This window comes from Humulus lupulus, chromosome 7 (genome assembly GCF_963169125.1).
Source record: "Humulus lupulus chromosome 7, drHumLupu1.1, whole genome shotgun sequence".
NCBI lineage: Eukaryota > Viridiplantae > Streptophyta > Magnoliopsida > Rosales > Cannabaceae > Humulus > Humulus lupulus.
This window is the reverse complement of record NC_084799.1, coordinates 173193121-173207264: the sequence shown is the minus strand read 5'-3', so window position 1 is coordinate 173207264 and position 14144 is coordinate 173193121.

Here is a 14144-nt window from a genome sequence, read left to right as displayed (position 1 = left end):
TGGCTGTGAAAAAAAAATTAAGCGGGTGTTTTTTTTAATTTTCCTATTAATAACACTTTTTAATATGTGTCATTTTTACTGTAATATATACTCAAAATTGTTGTAGTGACCCGAATCAATCAAAACAGTATAGAAGGTTCCAGCACTAGAAAGCAGACCTGTAACCACCAATGGACTAGCCTCGGCCTCTGCTTGGGTCAACGTGAACACTCGAGCTGGCGTTAGGTTGTTCACCTTCTTCAGCTCTTCCTTTCTAGCTCTCGGGAAGTCCTTCTTCAAATGCCCCACACTACCACAAACAAAGCAGGCCTTCACCCAGCATTCCCCAATATGACGCCTCCTGCACTGGGTACACTCTAGGGATGCTCTCCAGGTCTCACCGCCACCTTGGCGGCCCATCTGTATGCCTTGTGGCCTCCTATCTGGTCTTGGAGCTGAAATTGTATCCGGAGCCTTCCTCTTTTGGTCACTAGGGTCTCCACCCCTACCAAAACCTGTAAATGGAGTTCCCGACCTCCTAGAATCCCTTCTGGCTGCATTTTCACGCCAGATCTTGTTCTCTGCGCTCTCAGCTATAAGCGCCTTCCCCATGGCCTGTGCATAGGTAGTCAATCCTGGCACAGTGGTAATACGAACATCCTGGGCTATCATAGATTGTAGCCCCTGAAGAAACCTATCTCTTTTTGTCCCATTAGTGGGCACCAGATCCCTGAAAAACTTTTCTAGTCTGTCAAACTTCAGGGCATAATCAGTCACTGTCATGTTACCCTGAAGTGACTTGCTGAACTCCTCAGCCTTCGCAGCTTTAACTGCGTCATTGTAGTATTTCTCATTAAACAAGGTTATGAACTCTTCCTATTCCATGGTGGTTACTGCTCTGGTCTGGGAAACCACCTCCCACCATATTCGAGCATCCTCCCAAAACATGTAAGTGGCACATGCCACTCTCTCATTACCATCCACCCTCATTAAATCTAGAATAGTTGTTATCATGTTCATCCACTACTCAGCCTTCAGTGGATCTGAGCCATCCTAAAAAACTGGAGGGTGTTGTTTCCTGAACCTCTAATACAGGGTTTCCCATCTATCTCACCCTGCTTGAGGCTGCACTACCACTGGTACCTCTGGCTGTATCACTGCCGACACTGCGGGCTACAGGTTCCCCTGCTGGAACCTGTTCCTGTCTCAAGAGGTGTATCTCTTCTTCCTACCTCTCTAGTCTGGCTTGCATACTAGCAATCACCTGTTGCCAGTTTTATGAAGCTGGCGGTGGGGCATGGCCCTAGTCATTCCCTTCCCTGAACTGTAACTCTTGGCCAGCCAACCTCTCTAACCTTTGAGGGTTCATACTGTTATCAAATCTACTCTGCAGTGATCAAATCAGTTGTTAGGTAAGTAATAACCATACCTCTTGCCGCCTGACGGTCCAAGATCAAATATAAAAACAACATATATAATGATAATAAGCATGCCAACACATAATATGCTCATTCATGGTGCTAATAAGCACTTCCTAATGTCCATCAGCAAATAACAATGCACATAAACATATCCGAACATTTACGCAAGTATAACATGGCTAATAAGCATGTTCTTTAATCCCTACCAGTTTTAACAGTGCTAATAAGCATTTCATGGCCTATATACAAATAATAATGCTAATAAGCGGTTCCCTTGCATTCATAAACAACAACAATGCTAATAAGCGCGCTCTTTATCATTCATGCAATAGTCAAGGGCCAGGCCCTATCAGATTATCTCATGCTTCCTAAACAGGCACGCAGATAAGGCATTCATATCATGTTTAAGCAGTTAAACATATAACCACATAATAGTTACCCAACCTTGAGTCGAGCTTGTCTTTAGTGGTGAGTGTACATGCCCGACCAGTCTTCAAGAACCTTTAAACCTTGGCAGCTTTGATACCAAGTTGTAACGTCCTCCTAATCTAGGACTGTTACACTGTGTATTTTAAATTGTGTCAGACTAGCTAATCAAGTCATTTTGTTATAAACGTGTAACTAAGGTTAATGTCAAGGGTTTGGGTTAAAATTTTTGGTCAAAGGAGTTGTTGACTTTTATTTAAAAAATTTACACATACATGGGATCCCAAAATATTACAACCAAACTTTTAAAAGGTGTATATACATCAAAATTACAATCGACCGACCTAAGGGGAAAAATCAGGGCTACAACCCTAGTTCCTCTGAGATATCCTAGGCTGTGGTGGACGAGCAGCCGCATATGTACACACTGCCACCAAAGCTCTCCAACTCATGGTTGGTCAAGCTTTCCTTTACCCTACCTCCACCATAAAGCACCCGCGAGTCAAGTCTCAGCAAGAAAACTTAAACATGTGCATAAACAGAAAATACAGATTCCCAGATACTTATCTAGCTTGTCCAACAGTAATAACCTACTCATACAGTCATTCAATTACAAATAAATGGTCATTGGACCAATTTAGGGCCGCTGCCCTGAACAGTTGACCATAGAGTCAACCCCGTGGTCCTATGCCTAGGCTATGTGACCATAGAGCCAACTAGGGCCCTCGCTATAACGCCCTGGATAGCCAAGACCGTTACACTGTGTGTTTATAAAGGTGCAAGACTTGCTAATCAAGTCGTTTAACTCAAAACGTGTTACAGAAACTATAGTTGAACTAGGGCTAAAAGAGTTTGGTCTCAAAAGCTTCACTTCTTGTAAATAAACATTTTCTCTTTACATGGGATCCCAAAAGTAATAAGTTTAAGACCGTTTACAAAAGAATTAAAATTTAAATACAGATACTAGCCATTCTAAGGAAAAACAGACAAATTGGCTTTTCTCGTCTTATTCTACTCCTCGGCCATGGCGGCCGAACAGCTGACTATGTACATTCAACCCTGCAGCTCTACACCTCAAGGTTGGTCCAACTTGCCTTTGCCTTTACCTGCACCACGAAGCACCCGTGAGCCAAGGCCCAGCAAGAAAACACAATAACAGAGCATAATCACTCAACAGACAATCAGATAAATCATATCATATAAGCATGTACTCAATAGTCTAAGCATTCATGTTATTCAAGTATTCAGCATACCAAGTATATCGTTTCATATCACCAGTCAATTCACACATGATAACTAGGGTTAATGCCGTTAGGCCGCACCCTCTATTTATCCCACTAACTCCGACCCGCTTAAACCGAGCTCAGTGAGTATTAAGCTGTCCTCGGCTACCAGTAGCCGAGCCGCGCCCTGTGCGCAAATATAATTTACGGCACCCTTAGGCCGTTTATCACATGTCCCATGGCGTGATACCATCTATGACACTATACAGTTATCGGGAGCACTTAGTCCCATCACAAACACATAACCGGGTGCAGTTTTCTTACCTTTAGGTTTGCTAGCTTTGTTCACTTTGATCCTTGAGCACGATCCCTCTTGAGCCCTAGCATACACCTAGTCACAATCATAGATCAGAATCATCACCAAACCTCAAGTCCAAAACCTAGCCTCGGGACCCATCCTGTGTCCTCGTGAAGCCCTAATTCCACTAAACGGGGTGGTGGAATCAAACCCCGAACCCCCGGGCAAAAACCTTTGAAAATAACCCAAAAACAGGGTAATGCTACAACACTCTTTGGAGGGTGCTACAGCGCTACAAACAGAACCTAAAAACGTCCCAGAACACTCAGCCTAGCACTACAACGCCCAATGACTAGCGCTGTAGCGCTAGTTAGCACAGCAACTCCTACATTTTTCCTCCTTCGATTTTCCCCGAGCCAAACCTCACCAAAACTCTTCCAAACTTTAACCAAACATAAAAACAATCCCGCCAACATCCTCCACTCATCCCAAACATCCCAACCAAACATGATTTAATCACATGCACCCCTAGTCAAAGAATTCACCATAGCTGGACCTAAAACTCAAAAACCCAGCAAAGCCACAAAAATCACAAAGCTTAGAACTGAAGTTCCTTACCTCTGATGGATGAGTTTAGCCTAGGTTAACCTCCTCACTAGCTTGGCCTTCACCTTCTCAATGCTCAGCTTCAACTTCCCTAAAATTCCCCACCAAGACTCAGCTCAAAATCCATAACAATACCAAAACTTGAAACTGAAAACTACCTTGACCCTTACCTCAAGTGAATGGATTGCTCTTGTTAAATCCTTGCCAATTCTTCAAGCCATACCAAGCTTCTACTCTAACTTTCCCTAAGTTTCTGCCCCAAAAGACCTCAAGAACTGATGGAGAAAAGCTTAAACCGAGAGAGAGAAAATAGACTTCCTACTTCCCCTTTTTCCTTCTCTTCTTTCTTTTCTTTCCTTCAGAATTCCAGCCCTTTTCTACACAACCCACTAAGTATAAAGCCTAATAACATTTATCCTTTATAATCCAAATGACCACAATACCCTCCCATAATTCCTAAGCCTTCTAATCCACCTAGGGGCATTTTGGTCATTTCACCCAATTCCCGCTAATTCCTCGAGTGTCTCTAATATTTACCACTTACTTCCCGATTCCTAACTAATCACCAATTATATTCCTCAATGTCAAAATTAACACCAATATATTCTCTAAATTCCTAGAAATACCCCAGGCTCGCCCCGAGCCGGGTATAAATCCCTGCCGTGACTTTTTCGCTAAACTGCTTACTAGGATCATCTCGAGTCACCGATTACAAATATATCCACATAATAATGTGGTCTCGACAGTTTATCACATATATACAGTTATGCCCTCAACGGGCCAAAATTACGATTATGCCCTTCTAACCTAATTAGGGCCTACATGCTTACTAATACACATAGCCATGCATCGCAGATATTCAAATAGTCATATAACATGCTTTAATCATTAAATCACATATAATCCAGTTATGCCCTCCCGACACACTAATCAAGGCCCTTAAGCCTTATTAGTAAGTTTGGGTCGTTACACTCGCCCTCAGCTCTGAGTAGCTAGCCAAATACCTCTGGTTTTCCAATGACCATAGGGTTGGCCAGCATAATAGTACGTTGCTGATTTAGGCCTAAGCCTTTCGACCAGCGCGCAACGTGCTATTGTCATCCTTGACTAATAATTCAAGCCCTGAACTAGGTATTCAAATATCAATACAGAAGCAGATATGGATGGGCATACCCCAACAAGATAAACATGCATACATGTTAATCTCATAACATTATCAGGTAACCATAATCATAGTAATAATCCTGCTTATTTAACGGGACCACACCCTAGTCACGCAAACCATGCAAACAATCATGCAACACTTAAGCTAGTGAGAATATTCAAGTATGTTTAACCAATAAGTGAAAACGATAACTTAAGCATAAACGTTCTAAGGGGCCCAAGCCCTAATCATAATTATTATTAACAGTCAAGCCAAGCCCTGATCACATATAACACGTATTGGGTGTAGTTTTCTTATCTCAGGTCCGAGTATAGCGTAAAATAAGAATGACCCTCGAGCACGATCTTGGTTCCGAGCCCCTAACAATAACCTAGTCACAACCATAATATAGTATTCCATCAATACCGACCTCCAGACCGAGTCCTAGCCTCTGGGACCTCGAACTCTACTAAATCGGGTAGTAGAATCGATTCAGAGCCCTAAGGAAAAGATTCCCGTCGCTAAAAACTCACCATAGTTAAAACAGCCCAGGTGGGCTGTGACCTGTCCTTGAGGGTCGCAAAGCGCCTCCCAAGGCCCTGGGTTCGGTTGGGTTGCAGCCCCTCAAGATCAGGGTCGTGACTTGGCCCTGCGAACCCAAATTTCCTCCATTTTTCATCAGCCAAATCCAACCAAAACTATCCAAATTTCACCCTAAAACAATAATTCAATCCATATAACAATTTTAATATCTTCCCAGCAACAAAACCCATCTAGAACCTAGATGCAAAACTCATCAAAACTCCCAATTCAACTCTTGAGCTTCAAGGCACAAGAACACCTCAAGAACAACAAAACTAAATAGAAAAATCAATGGAAATCAAGGTCCAAAGCTTACCTCAACTGTGATTAAAGTCTCCCCAGCTGTAGCTAATCAAATCCCAAGCTTAAGCCTTCAATCTCTCAAGCTTCAGCCAACAATTTCTTGTTAATTCTCAAAGAATTCCCCTTAAAAGAGTTGAGAGAAAAACAGAGAGAGGGAGAGAGAAAGAGAGAGTCGGTTTGAGTGTGTGAGGTGTTTAAGTGTTTTGTTTCTGTAACGCCCTGGATAACCAAGACCATTACACTGTGTGTTTAAAATAGTGCAGGACTTGCTAATCAGGTCTTTCAAATGAAAATGTGATCCTATAGTCATAAACAGGTTAAGTTTAAAAGATTTTGGTCATAAATAGATAATTTTCATTAAAATAATTGTTTAGTACATGGGATCCCAAAACAGGGTTTAAAGGACATATTTAAAAAAATATACATTTTAGGTTTCCATCCCTATATAATCCCTCGGCCGTGGCAGCCGAGCAGCTGACAATGTACACCTCGCCCCCAGAGCTCTCCAACTCACGGTTGAACCATCAAACCTTTGCCTTTGCCTGCACCACGTAGCACCCGTGAGCCGAGGTCTAGCAAGAAAACTATAATACATAGCATAATCAATAATAGTAATCAGATAATTCACAGATCATTAATCAAACACTCAATAGACCACATCATTCACATAATCAGTGATATCAGTCAACAAACCAATAATTAACCATCCAATTAATAAACATGCCATAATCATCAAATTAACATCAATAAACATATCATATAATATCCAGGGTCGACGCCCTTAGGCCGCACCCTCTATTTAACCCACTGACTCCGGCTCACTTAGGTCGAGCTCAGTGATTATATTATTAACCTCAGCTACCAGTGGCCGAGCTGCTTCCTTGTGCACCAATATTAATTTCAGCACTCTTAGACTATTTGTTTCATGTTCACATGGCATAATACCATCATACAACATTGCATACAATTATAGTGAACTCTTATTCCCAACATAATCACACAACCGGGTGCAGTTTTCTTACCTTTAATTTTCGAGCGGAGAAAGTGAAACGGTTCGGAGCACGACCCTTAACTCCGAGCCTTGGCGATAAACCTAGTCACAATCCATAAATGGTACTTTGATGAGTTCAAAATCTAAAGGACAATTTCGGGACCACACTCGCGCTCTCGGGACCTCAAGTTCCACGAAACGAGGTGGTGAACCCGTCCCCCGAGCCCCCAAGCGAAAACCCTAAGAAAATACCCAAAAACCAATTTTAGGAGGCTGAGGAGCGCTACAAGGTGGGCGCTACAGCGCTATAGACAGAAACCCAAAACCCCCAGAAAACACAGCCAAGCGCTGTAGCGCTCCCAACCTAGCGCTACAACGCTAGTACCATAAATGCAAATTTCTGGGTTTTCTTTCTTTGAACCTCCTTGAGCCAAAGCTCCAAAAATCCACTCCAAACCTCAACTAAACTCAAAATTGAATCAACAATACACTATAGCTAAACCAAAACACCCACATAACACCAAACCTTGCCTAACAACTTCGTCAAACACAAAAAATCAAACTTGAGCTTTGAAGCTCAAGAACACCATCTAAAACCAGAAAACTCAAAACAAATAAGGGCCAAAAATGGTTACCTCAGTTGGATGATGTCGACCCTAGCCTCTGGATTGTCCCCAACAGCCACCAATTCTTCCTTTCCCTCCAGCAACCACCAAAAATCAAACCTCTTTTCCCCAAAACCCATAACACCATAAAACCAGGGTAAGAACTTAGGAATTAAACTCAACTAAACTCAACAAACTTAAAGGCTTGACTCCTTACCTCAAAATGGTTGAGTTCTCCAAATTCCTCAACTGGATTCTCTGGTTGGCTAGCCTTAAATCCACAAGCCTTCCCTTCAGCTTTGCCCAAGCCAGAACCAATCTAAATCCTAGCCGAAATTCTGCAGCCCTTCACCTTAGCTCAAAAATCCCAGTCAAATACCCAAGCTTTTTCCCTTCTTTTCCCTTTATAACCTTTGAACCAATTGAGAGAAAGAAAGAGAGAGGAGAACGTGATGAAGAAAGAGCAGGGAGGTTCCACCTCTTTCTGCTTTATTCCACTTAATTCAGAACATATCATGTAACATCCAAATGACTCACTTGCCCCTCTACCCATTTAAATCTTTCAAGAGTGCCTAAAGGGTAATTTAGTCATTTTACTCCCAATTCCCATTAGCTCCTTGAGTGTTCCTATTATTTACCACTTAAATAACGTAATCCAGTTAATCATCAATTATTTACCCAATGTCTAAAAATCCCCAATTTATTCTCCAAATTCCCAAAATACCCCAGGTTCTCCCGAGCCGGGTATAAATCCCCGTCGTGACTATTTCGCCAATCCACTCACTAGGACCGTCTTGAACCATATGCTGCAAATATATCCACATAATAATGTGGTCTCAGAAATTAATCACATAAATTACATTTATGCCCTCTACGGGCCAAAATAACAAATATGCCCTTATAAGCAAAACATGGCCCACATGCATATTTAATACTTATAAACATGCACTTAATCATTTCCTCATAATCATATAATCATGCATTAAATCATATATTCACATAATTACCAATTATGCCCTCCCAGCACAATAATCAAGGCTCTTAAGCCTTATTAGTAATTTTTTGGGTCGTTACAGTTTCCTTAGGGCTTAAACGACTTAAGCTAATCCCGAGGCTCGGGGTACCAAAAACGTCCCCAAGGGCAAAATTGTCAAAATCTCCAGTATTCCCTCCTAAACTTACTAACTCCAAATATATCCTCAATTATTCATTCCCACTACCCGGTAACCCGATTTAATGCTGAATACCTAAAATACCCCTTGACGCGCCCGTCGGGTATTGGGTCCCGTTGCGACTTTCTCGCTAACTTGCTTTCTAGGATCATCTCATGTCGAGTAACCCAAATAAACCCACATAATAATGTGATCTCTCACATATATCACATATATGCACACATATACAATTTTGCCCATAATGGGCCAAATTATGAAAGTTGCCCTTCTAATAAGAAACAGGCTCACATGCATATTTAATACTCCTAAACATGCATTACTAGTTATATTATCATATAACTCACATAATCACAATCAAATATATCAAATAAATAAATAATTGTATATATTGCATCCTAACCCCTTAATCAAGGTCCTAAGTCTTATTAGGTAATTTTGGGACGTTACAAAACCGCACTACTGGACCGCATGATCGCCCCTCGAGCAGCCAATTCCCCCTCTGTATCTTGGCCAACAGTATAACACCCCGCGTTTTGGGCACGTGGTAGTAGCAATTCGGATCAGGGTTTTATTCCCATAATATATATCATATTGGTGTTGCATTATGATTTGAAAATCAAAGTTCAAATTAAGATGTCACATTATTCTGAATTTAATTGACTTTTGGTCAAACTAAGAATTTGGTCTTTGACCGAAACAAAACCCTTACAAGGGCAAAATCTCGGATAATAAATATTGGAAAAAAATAATTATGGTGAAAACATTTAATTTGGGCATAGGAATATTAAGAATGCTATGAGAGAATTTTATATAAAATTCTTAGGTAAGAATCCTAATATGTATTTTGAGAGAAAATTCTTATTTGGCCTTATTGGGGTAAATAAATTAAAATAGATTCCACAAATACTATAAGGGGACTTTGATGACATTTTGGGTGGCTATATTTATTTATTTTTATCATGTTTTAAAGGGCTTTAGATTTATACGAACAATTGGGCCTTATTTTTGGGCTCAACCACCCCTTAAGTAGACTTTTAGGCATTTTTAAAAAGGAACTCATGCCAAAATCCGAGAATGCACTACAGTTTTCATTTAATTATTTAAATCAAAGTGTGAAAATTAAGGGATTATTAGTAGTGGTTGAGTGTATGAGGCTAGTGGCGTGATGTAGTCAACTCTAAATAGTGTCTTGTGACACTTGTTGAGCATAGGAAGCCACTCCACCCCAACCCACATCACATCACCCATCCTCTCACTTGGAGCCACCCTACACTCCTCTCTCTCTCTCTCTCTCTCTCTCATTTCGTTCACTCAAGCTCTAAAAAATTAAGAGCACTCTCCTCTCTCTCCATCTCATTTTCGTTGCCCTCTCTCTTGTTTCCTCAAGGAAACCTACATGAAGCTTGAGAAACCAAGTTTCAATGTGAGTTCTTGTACCCCTTCTTGTTCTTTTCTATGCTAAAGCCTAGGGCTCCATTTGTGCATTATGATCTTTGAGTTTCAACCACTTTTAACCATGAGTTTAAGGTCTATAAGTTCAAGGCAGCCACAAATCTCTCAAGCTCACTTGGTAAGCTTGCATGCAACCTTGATCACCAAGGAGTTAACCCTCTAGTGTCAAAATATCCATATCTTCCCTTGTTTCTTTCTTTTCTTTGGGTTATGATCTGATTTGGTGATGTTTTGGAAGAGGCTTAAAGGTATTAAATGATAGTGGTGAGGCTCAAAACCTAGGAGGAACACACACAATTAAAACCTATAGAGCAATTAAGGCAAAACTCTAGTGAACTTTGGTTTATGTTTTGTACAAGCTTAGGAAATATGTTTTGTATGAGTGTGTTATGTGTTATGTTCTTCTTTTGGCCTGTAATATTGTGTTTATGATGTATGGTTTATGCATGCATGGTGGTAGGGTATGGTGTTAGCTTGGAATCCACAGGTCCACTAAGTTGTATGATTTTATGCTTGTTGCCAAAGTTTTTTACTTGACTTCCAAATGGTCAAACACTACCATAACGACTTAGTTCATAAAAATAAACTCTATAAATAAATTTTATAGGAATATTACATGAGTTAAGGCTTTTGAAATGCTCAAAAATATTTTGTATGCTAGGAGTTATGCATGTTTTGTGAAACTTGTACAAATCTGGAAAAATGTTGGCAGACAGGATTCACGAATTTTAGGCAGTGTGTTGAGTGGGTAAATCAAATTATTTTTTAATGAAATTTTGTAAAAATGTTTATAGTATATCAAAGTTTAAATCTGAAAATTTTTATGGAAATATGATTGATATATTGGGAGTTATGAAATGTTAAAGTTGACAAGAAATATGGAAAAACATTTTTGGTCAGTTTGACTCTTGCACTTTGGAAAAATGTTTGAGTAAGCAAAAATAAATATTTTGGGCTGATTTTCAAAATAAAATTTTTATGTTTATTAGTAATCAAACTGGAAGAGTTTCATAGAAAGATAATAAAAATTCTAGGAATTATATCCTTCTTAAGTTAAAAAGAAAATATAATATTTTGAAATAAAAATTTCTAGGCAGCCACCTTGGTGAACGTTTTTCACCTAGCAAAATTATCTTTTTGGCTTAATTTTTATCAAGAATATTTATAGCATAACCTAATTTGGACCTTAGAAAAATAAGATCAAAATATGAAACTGAGTAGATTTTGTATGTCTCCTAATTTTAGGAAAAATCCGGATTTCAAATAAAACAGTTTCATACCATACTTTTTTGTGACAAATTTCACCTACTTAAAATGTGTATTTTTGACTAAAAATTGGTATGGAACTTCTTGGTATATCTAAGAATGGCTCTGTAAAAATTGGGAACTTTTTTATCTAAAAATTTAAAAGGGTAGCCTTCCAAACTTTGGAAATTTTCACAAATGGAATAGTTTTTCAACACTTGGAAATATTTTGAGACTTTTTACCAAAAAGTAAGTTTTAAAGGATATTCAAAAGTAGGCTTAGATTTTCACCTTAACTAAGTAGTAGGATTATTTTAAACACCAATAAATCGAATAAACTTATAATGTTCAGATTCACCTTAAAATAATTAAATAAATAAATAATAATTCAAATGGGGTCCAAAGCCTATTTTTCCAAAATAATTAAGGGGAAAAAAATTCTTTTCTAAGAAAATCTTAAGGAATTTTTAAGAATAAATTGATTTTTATAGGACCTAATTAAAGTCAAAAGTTAAACTTATTTTCCTTATTATTGAGTATTAATTGAGCAATTTTCTTTGTCACTATTTGTTAAGGGATTAAGCTTGGTACATCTAGGGATGTCAATTTAACGCACAAGGTAGGGTCCCCATGGGGACCCGCCCCTAATGGGGCGAGGGCGGGGAACATGACCCCAGTCCCGAACCCGCCCCGCTAATATTATTAAAAACATATAATATAATAATTTATATAAATATATATATTAGTGATATAATTTGTTATTTTTTAATTATTTTATATTAAAAAGTATTAATTATTTTAATTTATTTGATCAATTTTAGAAAAAAATATTAAACGGGTACCCGATGGGGCCCCGACCCCGAGATGGGGCGGGGACGGGGGAGCCATCCCCGATCCCGCCCTGCCCCGTTTACATCCCTTCATTAGTACTATATATTTAGATAACCCGTCTAGGGTCGAGAATAGAATAAATCTTGGAAAGTAATTAGGGTCGAACCTTTCTAAAGATTCTAAGGTATATGAGGGCTTAGAGGGAAGGTTTTAAAAACCAATAACGAATTGTTGTACTAGTTCAATATTTTCTATATTGATCTTAGTGCCCAAAGAAAACTTAATAATTATTAATTGCCATAATTAATCCGAGTGTACGGTTTGGCTAACTACAGTACTGGCTAATCAAGGACGAGACTTCTAGTAGAAGAAAATTCTGCATATTTCTAAGGACTACTGTAAGTCGACCCAGACTTCTTTGACTACAACATGAATAACTAGTCTATTGCTTGATAGATTTAGGTCACGAGCACAAGCATACACAGTTATTGTAGAGAGCCTATGATGGTGTTATACTAGCGGACATGAGTCGAGGTTTAATTTCGACGTTGATGAAATGCCTGAGAGCATTATTCCACAGAGCTCGTAGGCCTATGAGGAGGATAGAATTAATGGCACTAATGGCTAGTGAGGCTGAGGGCCCAATAACCATGGACCATTATTAGACTAGTGTTGCCACACCCGTGACAGAAGTTGATAATTAATATGGCTACTGCTTGATTGAATATTGATATGATGCATGCTCTCTCTAATTGATGTTAGGATTTTCGTCAATCCAATGAAATACAATAATGAAATTGAGAGATTATTGATGTGATGCATGTACTCTATGAACAATATTAGAATGTGATGATCTGAATTGCATATGAATATAAGTTGTAGATATCTTATTTGTGGTTGTAAAATTAAGTTGCCTGTAGAATAATATTTGTTGGTGTTGTTGTTGTTGTTGTTGATAAGATTGCTAAGTCATTGTTCTAACTACTCTAGGGTTATGGAGATTGTTCTATATATCTGTTTTGCTCTGGAATCTTCTGTGTGCATGTTCGATTTTGAAGTTTGGTGATTGGGCATGACCACAAGTTTTTTAGGATGCTTACGTGTTCTTGAATTGTATGTTTAGGGCCCGGTTATACCAGAACCCTAATTCTGGTTAGATTTATGAATGTTGTTATTATGGCTAAGGCTTGGTTGTCTTTATTGATGTTATTTGTGTTGGGTTGATCTTGTTGGGGTTTTATGCCCTAATTAAAACCTAATTTTTTGTAATCTCATTTATTATCAATAAAAGAATAGAAATTATTTTTTGACTTGGTCAATCACTATGCTCACATGTTTTATTTTCATGATTATTTATTTAATATAAACTTCTATTAAATCTCGAGCATATAGCTAATCGTATTTATAGTGACATAATCACAGTGGAATATAAATATGATTATATGTTCAAAATAAGTTAGTCCTAAGATTAGTCAGTGCATAGGATTTACACTGACTTGCTAATCTACGATATGATCTACTTACACATTGTAGTGTTATGTTCTTTCTAGAACATTAGCAAAGTAGATAAGATCAGATATATTTGTTACATCGAACTGGACCGATATTGACATTTGATAGGATAAGTAAATATATTGTTATTATCTATTCTAGTCATATCATATAGGTTACCATAGGTCAATTCAATCTCAATTGTGAGTGGTTAGTATTCTAACTGGTTGTATTATTTGAGTTCTTTGACTTGTTCGTTACCAGCTTACCCTACGGACTAGTCCATACTTACATCTTGGGAACTCGGATGTATAATTTAGTGGAAGTGTTAATCATAAATATGAACATCTATAGCTTTTGATGAAGAAGTGAAAC